Source organism: Chiloscyllium punctatum, chromosome 8, assembly GCF_047496795.1.
Source record: "Chiloscyllium punctatum isolate Juve2018m chromosome 8, sChiPun1.3, whole genome shotgun sequence".
Lineage (NCBI taxonomy): Eukaryota > Metazoa > Chordata > Chondrichthyes > Orectolobiformes > Hemiscylliidae > Chiloscyllium > Chiloscyllium punctatum.
This window is the reverse complement of record NC_092746.1, coordinates 107,255,531-107,282,065: the sequence shown is the minus strand read 5'-3', so window position 1 is coordinate 107,282,065 and position 26,535 is coordinate 107,255,531.

The window sequence follows — 26,535 nt, the reverse complement described above, 5'->3', positions numbered from 1 at the left end:
CAAAACCACCACTGGCTTTAATGCGATTAAGGTTTCCATATACTGAGCAGTTTAAAATGATTTATTAAATCAATAAAGGGATGTTAATCCACAATTATTGTGATACTAATTGTTTCAAGTCTAGCGATCTTAACGACGCATTAAGTATCATAAAATCAGGGGGTCACTGATTATGAAAGGAAATAGCGCCAACTCTGACTGAGCATGTTACATAGAAGCACATCTCCCAAAAAATGCTGGGAAATGTGTGCACTTTATATTGGGTCTGTGAATAATGAAACATTCAGTCCATTTGCTTTTGAATCTACTAATTTACCGTTCACAAACTGAGCATACAAACTGATGACCTGCACGTTAGAAGTCCTTTTTCTGATTCTTTTACACACGCCTTTGCCAAACATACTGGACAAGTGAAAACCTTTACCCGCTTTATTGCCCTTATTTGATTTCAGACGGGCTGCTTGTATTGCCAAGAAACTGATCTAATAGTTGTTTATTACACTTTGTTGTGCATCGGCTGGCTGCCGTGTTTCCAATATTCGTTTGCTTCAAAAAGCACTTCGTTGGCTGTAAAAGTGCTGTGACACATGCCGAGGTCATGAATTTTCATGAATGCAAATGTTTCTTTGCATCCTTTATAGTTAAGTATCCCAAAGACATTCACTCATAGACAGGCCCAACCATCTTCAGCTGCTTTATCAATGACCTTCCCTCTATCATAAGGTCAGAAGTGGGGACATTTGCCAATGATTGCACAGTGTTCACGCCATTAGTGACTCCGCAGATACTGAAGCAGTCCATGTTCAAATGCAACAAAACCTGAACAATATTCCGGTTTGGGTTGAAAGTAACAGTCACATCACACAAATGCCAGGTGATGACCATCTCCAACGAGAGAGCATCTAACCATCATCCTTTGATACTCAATAACATTACCATCATTGAATCCCCTATCTCTCAACATTCCAGGGTTACTATTGACCAGAAATTGATGTGGGCTAATCATATAAATATAGTGGCCAGAAGAAGCTAGGAATACTGCAGGGAGTAACTTACCTCTTGACTTCCCAAAGCCTGTCCACTATTTATATGGCACAAGTCAGGAGTGTGGTGGAATTCTCATATTCCCATATACCCAGATGCAACAAACCTTAAGAAATTTGACACCATCCAGGACAAAGCAGCCCACTTGGTTAGCATATATTCCCTCCACAGCTGATGCTCCATACTAGCAGGATATGCCATCTGCATGATGCACTAAACAAAGCACATGGCCACTAACATCTGGAAGTTCAAGGGCAGCAGATGTAATGGAACTCCCGCATGTTCCTCTCCAAGTCACTCACTATTATGACTTGGAACTATATTGTTTTGCTTCATTGTCACTGGGTCAAAATCCTGGGAATTCCTCCCTAATACCATTGTGAGTGCACCTACAGCACAGGGGCTACAGCGCTTCAAGAAGGTAGCTCGCCACCACCTTCTCCAGGGCAACTAGGGATTGGCAATAAGTGCTGGCCCAGCCAGCAATGCCTAAAGTGCATGAATGAATGTTTAAAAAGACGCTATTGCAGAGGTGTCAAAGCATAGATACCGTCCATGAAACAATCACAAATCAGAAGAGATGGGGAGAATATTGATGAGAAACATGCATTTAAATCTAAAAACTATTTAAAAGAAAATGGTGGGAGCTCACTGCCTGAACTTTGTTCCCAATAAATATGTCTTGAAATAATTATCACTGACCTTCGCAACAAGAGGCACTCCACAGTATCAGAGAGGTTGAGTTATACGTCCTTCATTTTTGAGTCATGAAGGTTGTGGGTTACGTTCCATTCTGATGTAGTACTGAGGGAATGCTATACCATTCGCAGTGTCGATTTGCAGATGAGTTGCTAAATCAAAGCAATATTTTGGGCACTTAAATGCTTCCAAGAATCCCAAGGCAGTATTTTGAAGGGGAGAGGAGATCTTCCTGTTGCTTTGACTAATAATTATCCTTCATTAATTAAGATTAATAGGCTATTATCACATTGCTGCTTGTTGGAGCTTGCCATGTGTAGATTAGTTGATGTCCTTCTTACAACACAACAGTGAAAAGTGTTGCATTGAATGAAAAGCACATTAGGGCAGCCCTGAAGTTGTGAAAGATGCTATGTAAATCTAAATTCCTTCTGTCTATAAGGGAATTTAATGATCTATGCCAAGTGCAATTTAAATTAATCTCTGAATTCCTCATGTCAACGACATTGTCGAAGGATTATAAATGATAGATGAGCAGAAATTTATTGCTAGCATGCCTATCTTCTGACAATAGAATGAACCACAAGCTTGAGATACTTGTTGCCTTATGGGTTATGCTTAAAATGCAGTGGCACATTTTAGTACAAATTACATCATGATATTTGGCAAACATAAAGTGAAGGCTGCCAGTACTTTGTAACAAAGATGACATTGGGAGAAGTCCTCTTCTATTGACTGTTGGCATTTGATTCACCTATTTCATATTTAATGCAGGTTATTATTAAATAAAAAGTGCAGAACTTCATTTTTAACTGCAGCAACATTATCCTTCTCTTAATGAAAGTGCTTCTCAAATGAAAGTAACTAAAATCAGAGTTAACAGGTAAACCTCTTTATTACAGACTGGTGGGTATGTTAGCTGAGTTGGACATCATCAATATATTTCTAAATTTCTGATACATGTTTGTGTTTTTGTGCTGTTCAATGTCTCAACTGTTCCAAATCAGATCAATTATTTCAGGAGGAGAGAGAGTTCATATGCTCATATTTACGATCCATATCGGGGTTTCCCAAACTGTTGCTTGCAACTCTCCCAGTTGGGTTGCAGGAAAAGCAATTGAGATCTGAGGTAACAGTGGAGGCTTTGGAACAGGGACTCCAAGTTGGCAGGCCTGGGATTTTCCACGAGACCCTGTTAAATGTTTTTTGCCTCATAGGTGTGAGCTAATCCAATGAGCTCTGATGCCTAATTGCTGACATGAACATAAAGTGAGAAATGGTTAGTGTCCAACTGGAGTTCCATATTAAGGCGCACAAGACAAGTTCAGCCGAGCTTCAACCCTTCCAATTTTTAGAGCTTCCTTTTTCTCATGGTTAGTTGATTTCCATGCCTGTATCCCTGCTGCTTGCCCTCAAAAACTCTCCATCCAGCCCCACCAATTTTCACTCTTGTGTTGCTCCAAGCATGGAACATTAAAGCAGGATATCAATGGAAAAGCACCGATCTCAGTTAGTTAAACAATATGCTCACACTGCTCTCGCTGACTTTTTAAAAGATGATTTATAATTGGGGCTTCTATAAGATGTAAATTGTAACTTATTCCAAAGCATTCAGTTTTTCCGCAGAATTTGTGATATCAGTTGTATTTTCCTGCAAATCCACTGGTAAGGTTGTGTCAACCTGTAGCTTGGGAACCCCTGACTTGGATAGTAACAATGAACTTGTGAATTCTCCCTGCACCTCCTCCTTTGCTTGCTCTCATTTGGACCAAGTTGAAACATTGAATAGTTTTGTAGCAGCAGTTTGGAAATGTATCAATAACTTCTAATAACTACATTTTCATGGTCGGCTAACATAACCAATGAAATATTTCAAAATAGTAATCATCTCTAGCAACTGGTCTGCTGTAGTCTCTGGCAAGGCAATTTATTTGGCAGTTAAATATCTATAAACTGAGATTCCATCAGTATTGATTATGTACTATAGAGAAAACTAGAGAGTAGAAATTTATTATCCAGCAGTGGCTGGCGAACTTTGTTGGTCAGCCATAGGGCAGCTAGTCACGGTCAGTGACATCATGGCTCCATTGATGTCCAGAGCAGTACCAGAGCAGGACCCCACAGCGAGAAGGCTAATGCAGGAACAGAGTATGGCAGCGACTGGGGCCCACCACAAGTCTGGATGGCAGTCAACAATAAGGTGGCAGCAGTGAAGGTTGGCAGCAGTGGTGGTCAGCGACGTACTGCCGGTTGGGGCTAAGCCCTGTGGGTGGCGGCGAAGCCTGATGTGCCTGATGGAGATCAGCAGCGGCGGTCAGCAGGGAAGCTGGCTGGCCACCACAGATGGGTCTTAGCCCAACGTGGGTGAAAGTATGCCCAGTGCAGGGGGGAGTCAGCTCTCTTGGTGAAAACCCAGCTTGGAGTGTCTGCAGGCCCATGGCTTAAGAAGGACTGTAATGTTTGACTTTTTCAACTTTGTTTCTTTATTTTTCTACTTTTATACTAAGAAGACTTTAGTACTGAACGTTTTAACTTCCTTCTTTATTCTTCTACTTCTGTAACTAAGATTTTGTACTAAGATACTTTGTATCTAAGTTGATGCCATGTGTCACGACATTGTACATTTTTCACTGTACTCTTGTATTTTTGTACTTGAGAACACATGACAATAAAATCTAATTCCAAATCAAGTAATTAGTCTCCATCAGGGACTTCCACAGTATAAATGGAGGGAAAAGAAGGACCAATTTCAGATGAGGTGTTCAGTGTTAAAAGAAAACATGAGAAAAGCCTGGTTCAATATCTGCCTAAAGCAGGCTTTAGACTCTTTGTAATGCTAATGAAGTGCAGAACACCAGGTTATAAATCCAGCAGGTTTATTTGGAAGCTCCTTCGTTAAGTAGTTAGTGGGTATCATAGGCACTTCAAAAACGATGTGGAAATGCCAGTGTTGGAAAGTTAAAAAATCACACAGCACCAGGTTATAGTCCAACAGATTTATTTGGAAGAACTAGCTTTTGGAGCACCGCTCCTTCATCAGGTAGCTAGTGGGTCAGTTGCATGATCTTGTGCTATAAATTTTGTTGAAAAGCTCTCCTGTTCCTTGGATGCTGCCTGACCTGCTGCGCTTTTCCAGCAACACATTTTTCAGCTCTGATCTCCAGCATCTGCAGTCCTCACTTTCTCCTATAAATTTTGTGTCTTATGATCCTGTCCTACTAGCTACCTGATGAAGGAACAGTGCTCCAAAAGCTAGTGCCTCCCCAACAAACCTGTTGGACTATAACCTGATGTTGTGTGATTTTTAACTTTGTCCACCCCAGTCCAACACTGACACCTCCACATTATTTTTAAAGTGCCCAAGGATATCGTGCCCCCTTGAGAGGAGCACATATCATGCCTGCTTTGCTCAGCTTTTCAGATGTAAATATGGCTAATCCATGAAAACTCCCAATGAACTAAAGTCGTGATTTGTGCAGTCAGGAATGCATCAAATGTGCTCTCCCTTGCCCTTTCCCTTTCCCATCCCTTCCCCATCCCTCACTACCTCTTGTCACAGAGTCTCCCGAATGACAAGCAGCCCAAAACTTCAACATAACTGAGAGAACTGTGCTGTAGCAACTCAAGGGCAGCATATACTTGGATAGATCGAGAAATGTATATCAGGAAAAAAAAGTGAGGAATATAAATAATAATAAACTCAATGCAATAGATTGCCAGGAAGGACTCTCTCTGTAGTATCTCACTCCTGTCTAATTGTCTTAGCTGAATTAAGATAAATACAGTATCCACAAAATCATGAATTGCAAATTCACCTATCCATGCCAAAAAATAAGTAACAGCAAAAATCAACATCTGCAGGCAAAACTCATGTATCTGCAATATTTTTAACCAGCTTCATGCTCGCAAATGTTATCAGTTGCAATAGTTCTCAGGAACGGAACCCACATGAATACGGAAGAATGATTGTGTGTAAACAGATCTAATGTAGACATTCTATGACATTATTGTGGTTCTGCTTATGTCCTGTAAATCTGTACACGTCAATTCAAAACTCAGAAAGAAAACGATAAAGTCAGATTGCAAAGCTTATTTAGCACTAACAGTGAGAACGATTCTGCCAGGTTCAGCTGAAAAATTCAAATGGGAAACCTGTTTGCTTTTAATATACTGAGAAGGATTATCATACACAACCAAACAGCTTTTATTCCACCATCAAATCACCCATGGGACTTTGCATCTATTATCCACCATCACTAAATTACGCGTGTTTCCAATTAATCAAATTTCATACAATGCCAGTAAGGGCAACGCAGACCACTAAAGAGGAGGGAGGGAGCCCTGTTTGTTTTTCTTAATCTAGAATAGCTGAAGGCAATAATTGTGGTCTTATTGCTACATCAGTTGATTTATATTTTACTTATTCACCAGCATCGTTGGCAAGGCAATATCTGTTGCTCATCCCTCAGGGTTCAGAAAAGATTTACCAGGATGTTGCCAGGTATGGAAGGTTTGAGTTACAAAGAAAGGCTAGATAGGGTGGAACCTTTTTCACTGGAGCATAGGAGGAAGGGAGGCGGCCTTAGAGAAGTTTATAAAATCACAAGGAGTACAAATTAGGTTAATGGTAGGTGTCTTTTCCCTTGGATGGGGGATTTGAAGACAAAAGGGACATATTTTTAAGGTGAATGGAGAGAGGTTTTAAAAAGACATGGTGGCATGTTTTTCATACAGAGAGTGATTTGCGCATGGAATGAACTTCCTGAGGAAGTGATGGAGGAGAGCACACTTTCAACTTTTAAAAGATAGTTAGATAAGTACACGAATAGGAAAAGTTTGGAAGGATATAGGCCAGGAGCAAGCAGGGTGGGACTTGTTTGGGATTATGCTTGGCATGGACTGGTTAAACTGAAGGGTCTATATAACTCTGTGACCCTATAACATTTTATCAGTTACAGTGATTAAATTACTGCGATACAATTTATGATAGGTAGTCAAAAGAAGCAATGGCAGCTCAATGCACCTTTCTGTACTTAAACAGTCATCAGAGACAATCACAGACATGGAAGAAGGTGTAAGCTGAATGTAAGGTAAGTCCAGTGTCTAACTGAATTAGATTTACAGGGCGTTGATATATGCTGATGTATCAGAAAGAGGACACGGTTTTAGCCCTATTGATGTCATCATGCAATTTTTCAACAGCCTTCAGCAGCACCACAACAAAGTTCTTAACATCAACATATTTGTCATCCTTCATCCAAACAACTGATGATGGAGGACTTGCAGGGAATCTGAAAAAGCTCAAAATATTTTGCTCAACACTTTTTCTTGTAAATGTGCAAAAGAGGCCACTTTTGTTCTGGGGGCAAAAAAAAATTGTGCTCCATTGTGAAAATATAATCAGTGAAAGGCAAGGAATAATTTTTTGTTCTTCTATCACCAAATAAATAATTAATGTCTAACGGTACAGAATTAGATTATTTTCTCACATTTTTGCACATTTTACTTTATGCTTTGTGCAATATATTTCTCCTTTATTGCCAACGCTTTCTTTTATAGCTTGTACTCTTGTGAAGTGGCTTAGGATGTTTTATCACAGCAAAAGTGCTATCTAAGTTGTCTAAGTAAAGTTTATGTTGTTGTTAATTGGAAGAGTACGGGAAGAACTTGTGAACATAAATGTGACTACTTTTACTTAAACTCCTTCATTGTCATGGCGCCTACGCATTGCACGTTATTTCTTTATTAAAAGTAAAATCATAATTGTTTTACTAACAAAATTATTGCAGAGGAAAACAAACTAAAGTTTGCAGAATCACACATGCCAAATGTGCTATACCTTCCAGGAATGATAGTGTGCAATAAATATTCACAAGCACACAGGCAGTTCTTCAAAGCTACTTTCATATGCAAACTTGTTTCTACAAGATGTAACTGCAGTTCAGATGTAATCGAATAGCCTCTTGGGCTTTCATGTCACACCAAAAAATATAATTCAAGACATCAAGGTCATACTTCTTCCATTAAATAAATCATTCAACAGATATGTCATTGCCTCATTGACCCAGATTATAAAGTATTAACCTCTGATCTTAGAAATGCTGCAGATGATTCATCCTTCTGATTTCTGAGTGATGGAAATGTCTTCACAGACAGACATTGTGGAGGTGGTTTCCTTATTAAATAACACTGCTGCTGGGACAGAGACATAGAGCACCATCATGGATAAATGTCTGTCATGAACCACTGAGGGCAATCCTCAATCAGTTCGATGTTGGAATAATTGATAATGAAGCATACGCTGGTGATTAGAAATCAAGTGTAAATAGATCAGCATGTCAATGCCAATCAATGACTGTATCAGGATTTGCTTTTTGCTTCCTCATGTTGATCCATCTTCCCTGCACTCAGAGTTCATGCAGTTACTTATGGTGTCGAAGGAGGCTATGCGGCCCATTGAGTACAGACTCTCCACGAAGTAATCCAGTCAGCTCCATTTCCTGCTCAATCCCCATATCCCTGCAGACTCATTCCCTTCAAGTGCCTAATTTTCTCCTGAAATCATTCATTCTTCCCATTACCTTTTCTTCCGTTTCAAATTGTTTCAATTTAATGGGAATCAAAACATAAAAGCTGAGCATGGGAGTATTTTACTGAACTGCAAGATCCAGAAATCCCTGGAAGTCCAATTCATCACCAGAAATATTTGGTGATGCACCAGGTGTCTGCTGTCAACCTGCCCTAATCTCCACCCACTTCTATCCCCAAAATGTGGGGCAAGGGCATTTGAATAACGGAAAAAGGGTGCCTACAACATTAATAACGCTACTGGGAATCATGCCCAGTGACCTAATCAGAGAAATTTGAGTGGACTAGGACAGGAGGGTTAGTGGTTGAGAGCCGTGCTGACCTGTCTGAACTACATTTTCAAAATGCTGCTATCGTCCCAATCCAAGTGTCAATCACCAAGTGGTCACAATATAGTGTGCTTTACTTGCAACTGTATTACAATCAATACTGGCTTAATGCTGAATTCAACTGTAAGGATTTCCATGTGACATCAACATTTTGCTATTCTTGTCTCTAAAGGGAATGGTATGAGGATAATTTAGGTGGTTGGATGAAGTATCTGCTCTTACTCAGAATTCCTGTATATAGGAACAAGAGTCGGGCATTCTACCCTTTGTGTTTGTTCCACGATTCAATTCATTCATTGCTGATCTGTATCTTAACTCCATTTGCCCACTTGTATACTATATCCTATATACACGTCAAAAATCTATCGATTACCTGGATTTAAAACTAATTAATTTAAAACAATAAGAGTTGACGATTGATTCAATAGATTATCATGTTACTGTAACAAATACTTGCTTTCAACCAGTATATATTTCGTTTAAAAAAGAGAGAATGTGAGGAGTGCAGATGCTGGAAAGTCAGAGTTGAAAAGTGTGGCGCTGGAAAAGCACAGACGGTCAGGCAGCATCTGATGAATAGGAGAGTTGACGTTTCAGGCATATACCCTTCATCAGGAATATTCCTGATGAAGGGCTTATGCCTGAAATGTCGACTCCCCTGGTCCTCAAATGCTACTTGATGTGCTGTGCTTACCCAGTGCCACACTTGTCAAATTTACAATGTTGGACAAAAGTGTCATATGTTGTGCACTTGAGTACTTACGTTCCAAAGCGTAGTTGCTAAGCTCAAATCTACCAGACCATAAGAACAGTGTTTAATCATGTCTTGTTGCATATTAATCAGGATATTTTGTTTCCAATATTTCTCTTTAACAAGGAGGAAAATAATTTTGCTCTGAAGAATTTTCAACTCTGACGTTGATATTGTTTCTGCCTCCATTGATGTTACTAGACTGGCTGAGCATTTTGGTAAAAACAGGGTAAAAACAACGACTGCAGATGCTGGAAACCAGATTCTGGATTAGTGGTGCTGGAAGAGCACAGCAGTTCAGGCAGCATCCAAGGAGCAGCGGCTGAGCATTTTGCACACTTCCTGTTTTTATTTATCAAAGATAACACATCTCATTTACATTGTGGTTAGCTGGTGACAGCAGGTCCTTTGCATTCAAGGAGAGAAAGATGCTATAGTTAAACTGGATGTTGTAATGAGCAACTAACAAAAGCATCCTGTGAAATCACTCCTACGAAGGGATATAACAAGAAGTGTAATTTTGAAAGAATATGTGCCTTTTGTATTAAGGGGAAGACCATGACACACTCTACAATGAAGAAATGTTTATGGTTTTGAAACTGTCTGCTTGAAGAAGTGTGTTCTCGTGGCATTTATGGCATTTTTGTACGGTATTTCTATCACAGAGATAAAAATGACTTCCAAAACATTTTCAATTTTCCTCTTTGTCTCTCTGTCATTTACACACATACACACAATGTTCCCTGTTCTAACATCACACAATCATAATTTAGATTGCAGCGTCTGTCAGGAAGCAGGTTGTTCGGGATTTTCCACAGCTCTGACACTATGCCGATGATTGTGACACATTCACATTCAGCAGAAGCTGCATAGTTTCCATTTCACAAAATGTCCTTCTGTTTATGTTCCCGAACACACAACATCATATCAAGATGAAGTTCCAATCAGGCAAAACAGTATTTGAAGATCCTGCATTTATATATCACCTTTCCTCATCTTTGGAAATCCCAAAACTTTACAGTCAACAGTAAATTCGCACAAGGGCCAAAATAACAGTGTAATAATGGCTAGATAATCTCTTTTTGTTCTGTTTTAGTTTTTAATGGGGAATATATAACCAGCTGCAGACTGTTGTAATGGCCTGTAAAGGGCTAATGCTGCAGTTTGCATTAAACTCCATCAAGTGTCATGATGTCTTAGGAATCTGGATGGGGTAAGGCAAGTAAATTTTAGGATCATGAAGGGGTCAGACTATTATATTAGCTCTCCCGATAGTCTTAATAATAATACCTATCTTATGTGGCTTGTTCCTATTGTGCAATCAACTACACTGAGATTAAGGCAAGATCCTCTTATCATTAGACTACCATTTAGACAGAATAGGCTCTGTTCATGCAGACAGTAAAGAGGATTGTGGCAATAACCTTTCCAACCACATATTGGCAGCTGTTGGCTTGACATGTTTATATGACATGCTTTCACCTGTCCAAATTGGAATAGGAATTAGCTGTACAGAACAAATTCCACTGAACACAGAAGAAAGTTCCAGTTATAGCTTTGCGAGTAACTTGGTCAGACAGTCAGCAGCAGGAAAACTCATGGCCAGATTCTACAAGGCACCACCTATAGTCAGGGGATAAAGTATGGCAGGCCAGGTAAGAGGAGTGCAGACGGAAGTGTGATCTAGAAGCTACATGGAGCTGGCACACCTAGCAGCTCAGGATTGCATCAGGGAGTGGAGGAGCAGTTCAGAATTAGAGGTTCAGCAGTCGAGAGCAAAAGGACTTTGGGCGCTCCTTGAGTAAAGTTAAAATCCTTGGTGAACAAAGGGAAAACTCTCAACAAACAGCTGCTGTTATAGACTAAAAGGGCTAGAAGCAAAGCAGCAAAAAGTGAGCTTTGTTGCTGTAGCATGTGAACACCACAAGACACAGCTTTAGTGTAGGAAATCCAGTGGCATAGCAACAATATAATAGAAACAATTGAAGTGTGGCCACAAGATCCAGAATGTTGCAAAATCAGAATCTCAGCAATATAAGAGTAATTAAGAAGTTTCAATTGATTGAGTTAAATATAATAAAATATAATAAAAAAGTAAGAAGATTTATGGGCGGCATGGTGGCACAGTGGTTAGCACTGCTGCCTCACAGTGCCAGAGATCCGGGTTCAATTCCCGCCTCAGGCGACTGACTGTGTGGAGTTTGCACATTCTCCCCGTGTCTGCGTGGGTTTCCTCCGGGTGCTCTGGTTTCCTCCCACAGTCCAAACATGTGCAGGTCAGGTGAATTGGCCATGCTAAATTGCCCGTAGTGTTAGGTAAGGGGTAGATGTAGGGGTATGGGTGGGTTGCACTTCGGCGGGTCGGTGTGGACTTGTTGGGCCGAAGGTTCTGTTTCCACACTGTAAGTAATCTAATCCAATCTACTCTAAAACCAGGATTTGCTCAATGGAGCCAGTAATGCAAATGTGAAGCTTCATCAAAATTATAAAGCAATAGGTATTATTAAAAACATCACCGACTTTATTAATAATCTTTAAAGCAGGATTTATTTAGCAATGTTGAGAAAAGGACAGGAAATTGGTAACTTCAGATCTTACAATAAAGAATTAACAGGTCAAAAGACAATTAGTCATGCCAAGCCTTTTTAAGCTTGTCAGACAGTAACTGATCAAAGAGCAGATGGTTATGGAACCACAACTTTGGGAATATTGGTTGTCAAATAAACAACTGTTCAACAACCTGTCAAAGAGCAACTATTACAAGCTTTTGTGAGGCTTTACAGGCTAAAATGGTAGAGTTGAGAAAGGAGACTGGTTGAGGTAGTGTATTCGGATTTTCAGAAAACATTCTGCATTGGACCTCATAAAAGTTTATTGCACAAAATAGTAGTCATGGCAATTTGGCAATGTATTAGAATAGATTAAGGATTACTTAACACACAGGAAGAATTGTGATTAATGGGTCTTTTCAAGGTTGGAAAATTAATTCCTAGGCTCTCAATTATTATGATTTATAATAATTGTGAAGGAGGGGACAAATTTTAATGTGTCCAGAAGATTTGTTGATGATACAAAAATAGCTGGGTGGGCATGTTGCAATGACAATGTAAGGAACCCTGAAAGGAGTTATCAGTAGGTAGACTGAATGGGCAAAAGCTTGGTTGATGGACTTTAATGGGATGAAAGTGTGAGGTCATGCTCTTTAGTAGGAAGAATCAAAAAGTAGACAATAATTTAGGGAGAGACAATAGCCTAGTGTTATTATCCATGATTTTCGCTTCCCTGGCCCCCAACGCCTTATCTTCACCCTCGACATCCAGTCCTTATACACCTCCATCCCCCATCATGAAGGCCTCAAAGCCCTCCGCTTCTTCCTTTCCCACCGAACCAACCAGTACCCTTCTACTGACACTCTCCTTCGACTGACTGAACTGGTCCTCACTCTTAACAATTTCTCCTTCCAATCCTCCCAATTCCTCCAAACCAAAGGAGTAGCCAGGGGCACCCGCATGGGCCCCAGCTATGCCTGCCTCTTCGTAGGATATGTGGAACAGTCCATCTTCCGCAGCTACACTGGCACCACCCCCCACCTTTTCCTCCGCTACACTGATGACTGTATTGGCACTACCTTGTGCTCCCACGAGGAGGTTGAACAGTTCATCCACTTTACTAACACCTTCCATCCCGACCTCAAATTTACCTGGACCATCTCAGACTCCTCCCTCCCCTTCCTAGGCGTCTCCATTTCTATCTCGGGCGACCGACTCAACACGGACACTTACGATAAATCAACCGACTCCCACAGCTACCTAGATTACATCTCCTCCCACCCTGCCCCCTGTAAAAATGCCATCCCATATTCCCAATTCCTTTGCCTCCGTCGCATCTGCTCCCAGGAGGGCCGATTCCATTACCGAACAACCCAGATGGCCTCCTTATTCAAAGACCGCAATTTCCCCTCAGACGTGGTTGATGATGCTCTCCAACGCATCTCCTCCACTTCCTCCCTTGAACCCCACCCCTCCAATCGCCGCCAGGGCAGAACCCCACTGGTCCTCACCTACCACCCCACCAACCTCCAGATACATTGTATCATCCTTCGTCATTTCCACCACCTCCAAACAGACCCCACCACCAAGGATATCTTTCCCTCCCCTCCTCTATCAGCGTTCTGGAAAGACCACTCCATGACTCCCTCGTCAGGTCCACACCCCCCACCAACCCAACCTCCACTCCCAGCACCTTCCCCTGCAACCGCAAGAAATGCAAAACCTTGCACCCACACCTCCCCCCTCACTTCCCTCCAAGGCTTCAAGGGATCCTTCCATATCCCCCACAAATCCACCTGCACCTCCACACACATCATTTACTGCATCCGCTGCACCCAATGTGGCATCCTCTACATTGGGGAGACAGCCTGCCTACTTGCGGAACATTTCAGAGAACACCTCTGGGACACCTGCACCAACCAACCCAACCGTCCCGTGGCGGAACACTTTAACGCCCCCTCCCACTCCACCAAGGACATACAGGTCCTTGGCCTCCTCCATCGCCAGACCATGGCAACATGACGCCTGGAGGAAGAGCGCCTCATCTTCCGCCTAGGAACCCTCCAACCACAAGGGATGAATGCAGATTTCTCCAGCTTCCTCATTTCCCCTCCCCCCACCTTATTTCAGTCCCAACCCTCGGACTCAGCACCGCCTTCTTGACCTGCAATCTCCTTCCCGACCTCTCCACCCCAACCCCCTCTCCAGCCTATCACCCCCATGTTAACCTCCTTCCACCTATTGCATTCTCAACACCCGTCCCCCAAGTCCCTCCTCCCTACCTTTTATCTTAGCCTGCTTGGCACACCTTCCTCATTCCTGAAGAAGGGCTTATACCCAAAACGTCGATTCTCCTGCTCCTTGGATGCTGCCTGACCTGCTGCGCTTTTCCAGCAACACATTTTTCGGCTCTGATCTCCAGCATCTGCAGTCGTCACTTTCTCCTAGTGTTATTATCACTCAACTGTTAATCCAGAAACCCAGGAAATGTCCTGGGCATCTGGGTTTGAATCCTGCCACAGTAGACGGTGGAATTTGAATTCAATAAAAATCTGGAATAAGGAGTCTAATGAATTGAATTGAATTTATTATCACGTGTACCGAGGCACAGTGAAAAGCCTTGATGACCACAAATCCATTGTTGGTTGTCAATAAAAACCATCTGTTCACTAACATCCTTTAGGGAAGAAAACTGACATTCTTTCCTGATCTGGTCTACATGTGGCTCCAGACCCACAGCAATGTGGTTGACCCTTAACTACCCCCTGGGCAATCAAGGATAGGCACTATATGCTGGCTTAGCCAGTGACATCCTCATCGTATGAATGATTCGTTTAAAAATGGAGAAAACTCCAAAGAAGTGCAGGACAGAGGGATTTGTTAGCATGAAGTTGTAGCACAAATGTTAGCATAAAGATGCAACAAGTCATTAACAGGACAAATGGAATTTTGATTTTTTATTGCTATGGGGTTGGAGATTAAAAACAGGGAAGTCTTGTTACAACTGTGCAAAATTTTGATGAGGCTGCACCCAGAACTCTGTGTTCCTTGATACCACACTCAGTCAAATACAGCCTTGATATCAAGGGCTGTCACTCTCACCTCACCTCTCGAATTCAGCTTTTTTGTCCATGTTTGAATCAAGGCTATAATGAAGTCTGAAGCTGAGCAGAATCCAAGCCAGGCATCTCTGAATAGGTTCTTGCTGATCAAGTGGTGCTTGACAGCACTGTTGAAGACACCTCCCACCACCTTACCAATGTTCGAGAGTAGATTGATAGGGCAGTAAATGTCTGGGTTGGATTTGTTCTGCTTTTTGTGTACAGGACTTACTTGGACAATTTTATGTTTTGTCGGGTAGATGCCAGTGTTAAACCATTCTGGAAGAGCTTGGCTAGTGGAGTAGTAAGATCTGGAGCAAAATTCCTCAGTATTATTGCCAGAATGTTGTCAGAGCCCATTGACTTTGCAATGTCTAGTGCCTCTAACCTTTTCTTCGTATCACATGGAGTAAACCAAATTTTCAGAAGACATCTATAATGTTGGGGACCACTGCAGTGGACCGAGATGGACTCATTTGACACTTCTGGCTGAAGTTGGTGTGAATGATTCAGTCTTATCTTTGCACTTATGTGTTGGACTCTTCCGGCATTGAGGATGAGGATATTTTTGGAGCCTCCTCCTCCAGGGAATTATTTGTCCACCACCATTCATGACTAGATGTGGCAGGACTGCAAAGCTTAGATCTGATCCATTAGTTGCAGGATCACTTCGCTCTGTTTACCACTTGCTGTTTGGCATACAAGTGGTCCTGTTTGGTAGCTTCACCATGCTGACACCACATTTTTAGTATAACTGGCATGCTCTCCCACATTCTCCATTATCTCACTGTCGCTGTCTCAAAGTTCAGGAACTCCCTTCCAAAACTGCTCTGTGGGCTGTACCTATTGCACAAGGTCTGTGATAATTCTGAAAGTGACTCACAATTTCTCAAAGGTAACTACGGAATGGCCAACAATCGTTTGCCCAGCCAATAATGCTCAGATCCCAGTGAAAAGGTGGTGAGAGGGACCATGAGTCACTGTGTGCCTGATCAAGAGCGTCTCCACTCAGTTCCCCAAAACTCCACACCACAGGGTGGCACGGTGGCTCAGTGGTTAGCACTGCTGCCTCACAGCGTAAGGGACCTGGGTTTGATTCCAGCCTCGGGCGACTGTGTGGAGTTTGCACATTCTCCCCAGGTCTGCATGGGTTTCCTCCGGGTGCTCCAGTTTCCTCCCACAGTCCAAGGATGTGTAGGCTAGGTGAATTGCCCATGCTAAATTGCCCATAGTGTTCAGGGATATGTAAATTAGGTGCATTAGTCGGGATAAATATAAAGTAGGAGAATGGGCCTAGGTGGGTTACTCTTCGGAGGGTCAGGTGGACTTGCTGGGCTGAAGAGCCTGTTTCCACACTGTAGGGATTCTGATTCTGATTCTGACATCCCAGTCCCAAAGTATCAGTTACAATTTGTCTAAGCTCCGTCAACATGATAATGACTAGTCAGTTGAAGTAAAAATGTTGCCCAGGAACCCTGTGCTTCTTTGAAAATAGAATCATGGGATCTTCAACATTCACCGGAAGGAGGAGAAAGGGCCTTAGTTTAATTTCTCATGCAAAAAAAATGCCTTTTGCAACAGAGAGTCCCCTAACTTATACTGGAATTCCAGTCTGGGTTTTTGGCGCAGTAAAAGGAGTCTTTTTTAAAAATGGACAGCGTTAGTGGTGTGGAGAAATAGAGGAAGGGATTTCGTGAAATTAGGGTGGAAGATCGCTTGATGCAGTGATGAAAAGTGAGGGCAGAATTGCAGAAGTACAGAGATCTAAGTAGGTTATAGGGCCTACTGAGTACACCTAGGAGAAAGTGAGGACTGCAGATGCTGGACATCAGAACTGAAAAATGTGTTGCTGGAAAAGCGCAGCAGGTCAGGCAGCATCCAAGGAGCAGGAGAATCGACGTTTCAGGTATAAGCCCGGATGGCCAACAATTGTTGGGATTCCTGAAGAAGGGCTTATGCCCGAAACGTCGATTCTCCTGCTCCTTGGATGCTGCCTGACCTGCTGCGCTTTTCCAGCAACACATTTTTCAGCTACTGAGTACACCATCAGCAAAATGTTGGAAGGGACCACGGACACTGCAATCAAGCAGCACTTACTTAGCAATAACCTGCTCACAGGCTTTCTGTTCAGTTTCCACTAGGACCAATTGTCTCCTGACCTCATTACCACTTGGGTCCAAGGATAAGTTCCAAAGACAGAGAGGGATAGGCCAATAAGCAATTTGAAAACAAGCATAACAATTTTCAAGGCAAGACATGATCCCGAAGAGTCAATGTAAATCAGTGAGATTCAGAGTCATGGATGAATGAAGTGCTGTGTGACTTAGACAACAGTATCTGTACACCACAGATTACAAAACAGATAATAAAGACTACCTCAATGATCCACCCTTTTTAAAAGCACAGTAACAAAATGCACCACTGTAAAATGTACAGAAAGCAGGTCACAAACAAGTCACATAGTAGGAAAAGACAGCCACTGAATTAGCTGTGCGAAATAGCGTTGAGTTCACTTGTGTTGTGAAGCAATCGGATGTGGAAGTAACACTAAAGATGATACAGTTCCGAAGAAGGTCTTTTCAGCAGGCTACCAGCCACAGGAAATGCTAGGTAACCTGAACATTCTGAGTGCCCAATGGCTGGTGAAAAACAAGTAAGTATGAACTTCCAATTAAGCTGTCAACAGCATGATCAGTATTCCGACAAGGAATACTGAACTGATGTGAACTTATGGTGTCCAAGTTGCAGAGTATGCTTTGAAGTAAATGAGCCGTTATTGAGAGAAATGTTTTTGTAAATTTTACCTACATGGCATCACTTTCCCAGACTTTGTTCTCATTTTCATGCTTTGTTTTTTAAGTCTTTAGGATCTTGTTCCTCCTTCAGCCTATCTCGCTTCATCTCCTGAAGACTTTGGCATGGACTTTATATGATTGTTACACATTTTTCAATTCCCTGACCCAATCTGGCATTCCACAAGTCAGTCTGAATAGTGAGTGCAGATTCTCTTTGACTACTTGAACACTGATAGCATCTGAACGTATCTTTACCCTCATCCAACATCAATACAATCCATCTTCTAGGAGGAGTCACTATATCAGAAGTATAAAGGGATTCAATTATTTTCAAGAAACAACTGAACGTATTGGATAAAGCAAAGGCGAGGAATACTGGAAACATTCTGGCTAAAATAATAAAAACCTGAGTTCCACTTTTCTAGCAGAGCGATAACTCTAACCTCTGCCCAACAATTGTGTGGCCCACAATGGAAGGACAAATGTAACCTTGTCAATTATTGCCCCCATCAGTTTACCGTGCACCATTAGCAAAATGTTGGAAGGGACCACGGACACTGCAATCAAGCAGCACTTACTTAGCAATAAACTGCTCACAAGCTTTCTGTTCAATTTCCAATTGTTTCCTGACCTCATTACCACCTGGGTCCAAGGAAGAACAGGTGGCACAGTGGCTCAATAGTTAGCACTGCTGCCTCACAAAGCCAGGGACCCTGGTTCGGTTCCACCCTCAGGCAACTGTCTGGGAGTTTGCACATTCTCCCTGTGTCTGCGAGAGTTTCCTCTGGGTGCTCTGATTTCCTCCCACAGTCTGAAGAAGTGCAGGTTAGGTGGATTTGCCATGGGAAATGCAAGGCTACAGGGATGTGGTGGGTTTGGATGGGATACTCTTCATGGGTGGGGGGAGGGGATCAGTGTGGACTCAATGGGCCAAATGGCCTGTTTCCATACCATAAGGAATCCATGATTCTATGATCAAAACAGCTAAACTCTGGAGGTAATGGCCTTGACATTGGGGTGGCATTTAATAAAGGGTGGCATCAAGGGAAAAATTGAAGACAATAGGAGTCAAGGGAACACTGCCATTTGCTGAAATCATAACTAACAGAAAGGAAGATGGCCATGGTAGTTGGAGGCCAATAATTTCAACCTCAGAACATCAGTGAAGGAATACCTCAGTGTAGTATCCATGGTCTAACCAGCTTAATCTGCTTCATTAATAGCCTTCCCTCCACTGTAAGATCAGAAACCTGACAATTCACATTGTCAACAAGAGAAGAATATTCTTGCACTGGCATAATGCTTTTAATGACCACTGGTAGCTCAAAACAATTTATACTCAGTAAACGTTTATTTTGAAGTGTGGTCACAGTTGTAAGATAGAAAGACAACAGCTATTTCTCACACAGCAAAATCTTATGAACAGCAATGTGATAATGACCAGATGATGTATTCTTTTATAATGCTGTTTGTAGGATACATTTTGGTCAGGCTACAGAGGATAATTCCACTTGCACTTTTTTGAAATAGTACATGAGATCACTCCCCCGTCCCAATCAGGTAGACTGGACATTGGTTAAACATCTCATTCAGAAGACAGTACCTCCAACATGCAAAGTTCCCTCAGCACTGCATCAGAGTCTTAGCTTTGAGTTTTGTACTATTTTTAAAATGTATTCATTCACAGTATGTTGGGCATTGCTGGCTAGACCAGCATTTATTGTCCATCGGGCAGCTATGAGTTAACCACACTGCAATGGATCTGGAGTCACATGTAGGCCAGACCATGTAAGATGGCAGATTTCATTAATTAAAGACATTAGTAATCAAGCCCAGGAATAGGGCATGGACAAGAAATTTTGCAATTTAGTGGTCAAGTTGCCATAGTCTTACCAGAGCACAGACTGCTCAATAGAGAGAGACACCTATTGATGAGTTAACCTGAGGGCCACCATACCTCAGGTGAGGGGAGAGAGTTTGAGAAGGAGGGTCTTTCAATGGCAACCTCAGCTGGTGTGGGGAGGTAAGCGTTGGGAGGTAATTTGGAGGTAAATGTTGTACCAATTGATGTTGACACAGACAAAGAACCTAACCTTTTCTTCTTTCCATTTAACAACTGAGAAATCTCTACACAGGCAGGTATCTCCTTACCAAGTCACCTTTTATTTACACATGATCCAGCTCCCTCAGAGCTAGCTGTCAAAATGAACAGGATGTCTGACACTGCTGTTACTGGCCAGCCAAGCTGCCTGATTGGGCCAGATTAACAGCCCCCAAGCAGGGAACTCATATTCAACCTCGTTACAATCACTGCATCCCTCCCTCCGAGTCTGAGGACATAGGCCAGTTATTTATTTTGTAGCTCTTCCTGGGGTATTTTAGGACAGGGTCAGGTTTCACCAACTCTACCTCTGATGCAGGCAGTGTGTAACATGCAAGGAGAAAGTGAGCACTGCAGATGCTGGAGATCAGAGTTGAGAATGTGGTATTGGAAAAGCACAATGTCATTCTCCTGCTTCTCCGATGCTGCCTGACTGGCTGTGCTTTTCCAGCACCACACTCTAGGTGTGTAACAGCTCTTGTGCCCAGCGTGTCTCGGAAAAAATTCATTTTCTTCTTCAGATGCCAAAGGCATCGAGAGGGTGACATCCGCCATGTCCATCTCTGATTCCAAGGTATCCTCAATGCTTGACTTTCAGGAAGGACCTATGTGGTCTGGAACAGTCGAAAAAGCTGTCGACAAGCCAGTCACATCTTGCTCCCACACCATTTGCAAGTTTGCAACTGGCCCACCTTCTTGTTCAGGGCTGTCACACATCTCTGAACATTATACATCACTGGACCTGACCTCACATCGACCATGCCTCTTACCCAGGCAGGGCCATTTTTGTGGTTGCTACACCAAATGTTGTTCCCTAAAGCAAATTGTCTCACTCGCTTGGTGGAGCCTTGAATCTGGCATTCATGTTCCTGATGCTGTTTCTCCCTCCTCAGGTCCGAGAAGATAAATTGGTATGGAGTTTTCTTTCCATTAGCAGTTTTACTGGAGCTTCCTGTGTAGTTGCATGAAAGGTGGTCCCATAATCAAATAGGAACCAGGACAGTTTGGTAACTAGTGAAGCTTTAGATTGTTTCATTAAGACTGTCTTCGAAGTTTGGACTACTCTTTCTGTCAGACCATTGGATGATGTCAATACGTTGATAACCATATGTCCATTTGTCGAATACCATTTGACTTGAGGAAATACTCAAATTCCTTGCTGGTAAATGATGGCCTGTGACCAACACTGACAGGAATCTGCATAATTGCAAATGATGTGGATAGGTTTTCTCTCATCGTCCCTGTGTTTCATGAGTGAACTCTATGTATGTCCAATCGCTTTGAGTGGACATCCACACTGATGAAGGACATTGAACCATTGAAAGGAGTTGCATGGTTAACATGTAACCGAGTCCAGGGTTTACGTGGCCACTCCAATGAATGTGAGGGAGCTGTTGCCTGTATGATTAGTCCTTGTTGGCACTCTGGGCACTGCCCCCCCAAGGCAACAATGTCTGCGTTCAATCCTGGCCAACAGACGTATCTTTATTTTGGAAACCTCTGGATAAGCCTGGTAGAGTTCAGCCAGTATCTGGCAGCGACCTTTGCCCGGGACAATCACTCTTGCTCCCCACAATAATATGTCATTCTCTGCCATGGTCTGGTCTCTCCAGGACCAAAAAGATTTCAATTCTGGTTGTCACAGCCCTTTGGTTTCCTACATCAGCCGCAAGTTATTTCAGTTTTGCCATGACCAGATCTTTCTGCGCCCAAAATCTGATATTGTCAGCTGTGACTGGAAGTGTGTCCAGGAAATTAAAAACCATTACGGACTCTTCAGGTGGCAGTAACACCGATGGTGTAGCTACCAGTAGGAGACGACACAATGCATCTCGGACTGTGTTCCAACATGTAAGTATATATACTTAGTGTTAGTGACCACCGCTGAATTTAGCCTGAAGCTATGGGCACCAGTGCTTTGTCCTCTTTAAGTAAACCTAGCAGGGATTTGTGGTCTGTTATTATTACAAATTTACATTTGTAAAAGTGTTGAAGGAACATCCAGACTCCAAATATGACTGTCAAATCTTCCTTCTCTGTCCAGTCATATTTACGCTCCGCATTAGCCAAAGCCCTGAAAGCATATGCTATTGGGCATTCCTCATCATCGGGCTACCTATGAACTAATACCACCCCGATGTTGTACAGGGAGACATCGCATGTCAATTCCCGATCTCACTTCCAGCACCTTAAAGGATGATAGCGTTTTTCTTCACTTCCCTGAAAGCTATGGCTTGGCCACATGACTATTTCCAAGGCTGACCCCTTTTTAAGGAGTTGGTGTAAAGGTGCCAGGACGGAAGCCAGGTTATGTATGAACTTTCCATAATAATTCACCAGCCCAAGGAAAGAACCTAAGCTCTGGCATAGACATGGGAGCCAGGTCTGCTTTGATCACCCTTATTTTATCTACCAACAAGTGTAACATGGTCTTGTCAACTCTGTAGCCCAAGTAGGTCACTTGGGGTGCCTGGAACTCATATTTTTCCTTCTAAAGCATACACCCACCTTGGAGAAATGTCTAAGGACTATGTCCAAGTTCCCTAAGTACTCCTTATTGGTCTTCCCTGTTACTAGCACATCATCTAGATAAATGGCGACGTGGGGTTGACCTTGTAAAATATTTCCCATCGTCGTTGAAATATTGCACAGGCTGATGATACCCCAAATGGCAGTCTCATATATTGGTGCAAACCCTTCTAGGTATTAATTGCAGCATACTTCTGGGAATCCTCATCTAACCGCAACTGCAAGCTCATGTTCAGCTTTGTGAAGGACAGCCCCATTGCCAGCTTTATGTATAAATCCACAATGCGAGGGATTGGGTACTTATCCAGCCCGGAAAAGCAGTTTATCATTATTTTTTTCATTTTTATTTATTTTTCTCCAAGAAATGACAGCAGAACAAAGTGCAATCTCTCCACCCTGGAGGCCTCCTGCCTCTATTCCTGATGAAGGGCTTTTGCCCGAAACGTTGATTTTCCTGCTCCTCGGATGCTGCCTGACCTGCTGTGCTTTTCCAGCACCACTCTAATCTAGACTCTGGTTTCCAGCATCTGCAGTCCTCACTTTTGCCTAACTGTAAACAAAACCCCAACCACCCTCCCCATACCATATACCTCCCCCAAAATACAAAGAAAGAAAGACAAACAACCCTAATAAATACAAAGCACCAAACCATAATAAATTGGATAAGCAGTAAGATAACCATTAGCAAAAGAGAAAGAAAAAAGAATGTTGCCACAACAGAAGATACCTCATTTTGGAACAGTTAAAAAGGCAACACCCTTAACATATGAAAGAAAAGGGTTCCAGATTTTTGTAAATTTCTTAGAGGAGCCAGATAAGGATAATCTAATATTTTCTAATTTAAGCAAGTACAGCACAGCACTAACCCAGTGTGTCTGAGTGGGCGGAATCAGGGATTTCCATTTTAATAATATCAATCTTCCGGTCAATAAGGTAGTGAATGCTATCATGTCATTTTTTCAAGGAAAGAATATTAGGTAAAGAGGGTGACACCTGAAACAAAGCAGTAATAGCATGAGGAGTAAGATTTTCACTGGATACCTTGGACAAGGTGTCAAAGATATCAGTCCAATATCTACTTAAAGAAGGGCAATATCAGAACACGCGTATATAGTTAGCTGGGGTTCATTGACACCGATCGCAGGACAGAAACACCTCCTCAAATATTTTTGCAAGTTGGGCTTTGGTGTAATGAGTGCGATGTAAGATCTTGCTTTGAATAAAACAATGTTTTGGCACAGATAGAAGATCTGTGCACCCTTTGTAAAATCTCATCCTACACATCACCTGGCATTACCTTCTCCAGATCTGCCTCCCAGATAGCTTTAATAGAATCAAGAGAATCTGGGCATACCTTATGGATGTTTGAATAAATACATGAAATAGCCCCCTTTAATGAAGAAAGCAGTTCGAGAAAGATGACAAAATCAGAATCATTAGGAAAGGCAGCGAAAACCTGTAATGAGCTATGAACAAAACTGCGAAGTTGGAGGGATCTAAAGAAGTGGTTTTTAGAGAGTGAAAACTTATCAACTAATTGTTGAAAAGATGCAAAAATGCCATCAACATATAAATCTTTCACAGTTTTTATTCCTAACTTAGCCCAACCAGAAAAGGCACTGTCCACTAAAGATGGGAAAAAATATGACTTGGCACCAACGGCGACTTAGTAGAGAATGACTGAAAGCCAAACTGGCATCAAAATTGAAATAAAATTTTAAGACAGGATAAAACAATGATATTGTTCGTGTAAATTGAGGTTAAAGAAAGGAAAGGTGAATACAATAGAGCCTTCAATGTTACCATATGGGTGGAATTGGCCTCAATAGTCAACCAACTTGGGAGAGCATCAAGATTCTCATATTGGAGCCAATAGTTCAAATTTCTAATGTTTGCTCACATTAATAAAACAAAATATTCAGCAGCACCATTCCACCTAGTATCATAGGCCTCTGTAACAACTATTTTCATAACCTAGGAGTTTTTTTTGTTTCAAGTAAATTCAAGAATGAGACTCTCTACTTTACAGAAAAAAAGAAAGAGGGCAAAAATTGGTATGCATTGAAATAAATAAGAAAATCATGGAAAAATATTCATTTTAATGGAATTAATTCTAGCAGCAACAGACAAATTAAGGAGAGACAGTTGTTCGAAGTCTCATTTAATTTATACCAGTAATGGCTTAAAATTCCTCCTGTACAAATTGCTTAGTGTATCTGCCACGTGTACTTCAAGATAAACACAACCAGAGTTGGCAAATTTAAATGGTAAATTATCTAGTGGGTATTCCCTGGCAAGCTTATTGAAAGCAAATATCTCATTTTTGCGAAAATTCAATTTATGTCCAGAAATCTTACTGAAAGGTTCTAAAACTGAAAGTGCGATGGAAATGGAGAGAGAGCTAAATTTGAGACAAATAGATAAAAGTCATCTGCCTACAGGGCAACCTTCAACTCTACACCATGTCTAGTAATGCCAGAGAAATCAGGATGAGTCCACAGAGCAATAGACAGAAGTTCAATTACAATGGCAAACAGCAGTGGACTCAAAGGACAATCTTGTTGAGTGGAATGATAAAGTTAGAAATAATCAGAATTCATGTTATTGGTCCTAACAGAGCCTTGCAGAGGTGCATTGAGTAGTTTGATCCAAGAAATAAATTTTTCTCCAAAGCCAAATTTCTCCAAAAAAAATGATAATTCCATTCCACTTTATCAAAGGCTCTTTCAGTATGTAAAGATAAAGCCTCAGGGAGAGTGGAAGGGGAAGAATTGTAAACATCGTTAAATACCCACCTAAGATTAAAAAAGGAGCGCTGTTGCAAATAAATCCATTTTGATCCAAGAATATAATAGATGGAAGGATGGTTTCCAAATGACGGGCCGATAGCTTTGACGATAATTAAAAGTCAACATTTAATAGACTTATGGGATGATATGAACCACATAGTAAGGGGAACTTTGCCTTTCTTTAAAAGCAAAGAAATTGATGCCTGAGTTAAGGTTTGAGGAAGAAAGCCAGAATTAAATGCTTCAGCAAACACATCTACCAAATGCAGAGCCAGCTTTTTCCAAAGTGTCTTATAAAATTCTGCCAGAAAACCATTGGCTCCGGGACTTTTACCACTTTGCCTGTATTGCTCGCAAGACAAAGCTTTTCACTGTGCCTCAGTACATGTGACAAAAATTCAATTCAATTCAATCTAGCTGCAGTCTCATGTTCTATTGCTGTGGTTGATTGTTCCAATTTTTTTGCCACATTTTGATCAGTAGCAGGAACGTTAATCTTATCAAGAAAGGTATCAAAATCTGCTGTAACAGAAGAACATTCAGATGAATAAAGTGAAATGTAAAATTCCTTAAAAGTCTTGTTGACTTCTAATGGACTGACGTGACATCTGAATTAGCCTTAATTTGTGGGATTAATTGAGATGAGGACATTTGGTGCAACTGATGTGCCAAGAATTTATTAGTTCTATCTCCTTGTTCATAAAATATAGACCGAGAGTGAAGTAAAAGCTTATGGTATATTGTGACATTACAACATCATACTCGGCCTGTAGGGGTACGTGTTCTTTATATACTTTCGAAGACTTAGAGATTGCATAAGGAGAGTCTAATTGAGACAGATGTTGTGCTATCCTTGCCAATTTCTCTTACCTAAGTCTACTCTTATGTGCTGCATAAGAAATTTCACTCCTGATGAATGCCTTCAGGATTTCCCACAACAAGGAAGCAGTAACATCTGGGGGTTTTGTTAATTTTGTTTTAAAAATCTATCCACTGAGAAACAAAATTAACAAAATCTTCCTCTAAGAGTTAGTGTGTATTGAGACATCAAGGTGAGCTTGTAATAAGAAACTTCTGAAAGCGAGTGTTCATGGAGACAGATGCATGGTCTGATAAAACAATTGAATCATATTTGCAGTCAGAAATGGATGTGAGAATATTCTTTTTTCAAGGGATTGAAGAACCGCCAGGGATCAACAATATGAAACTCCTCCGTAAAAGTCTTAATTACCTTAGCAGATTTGGACTGGGCACGTGGAA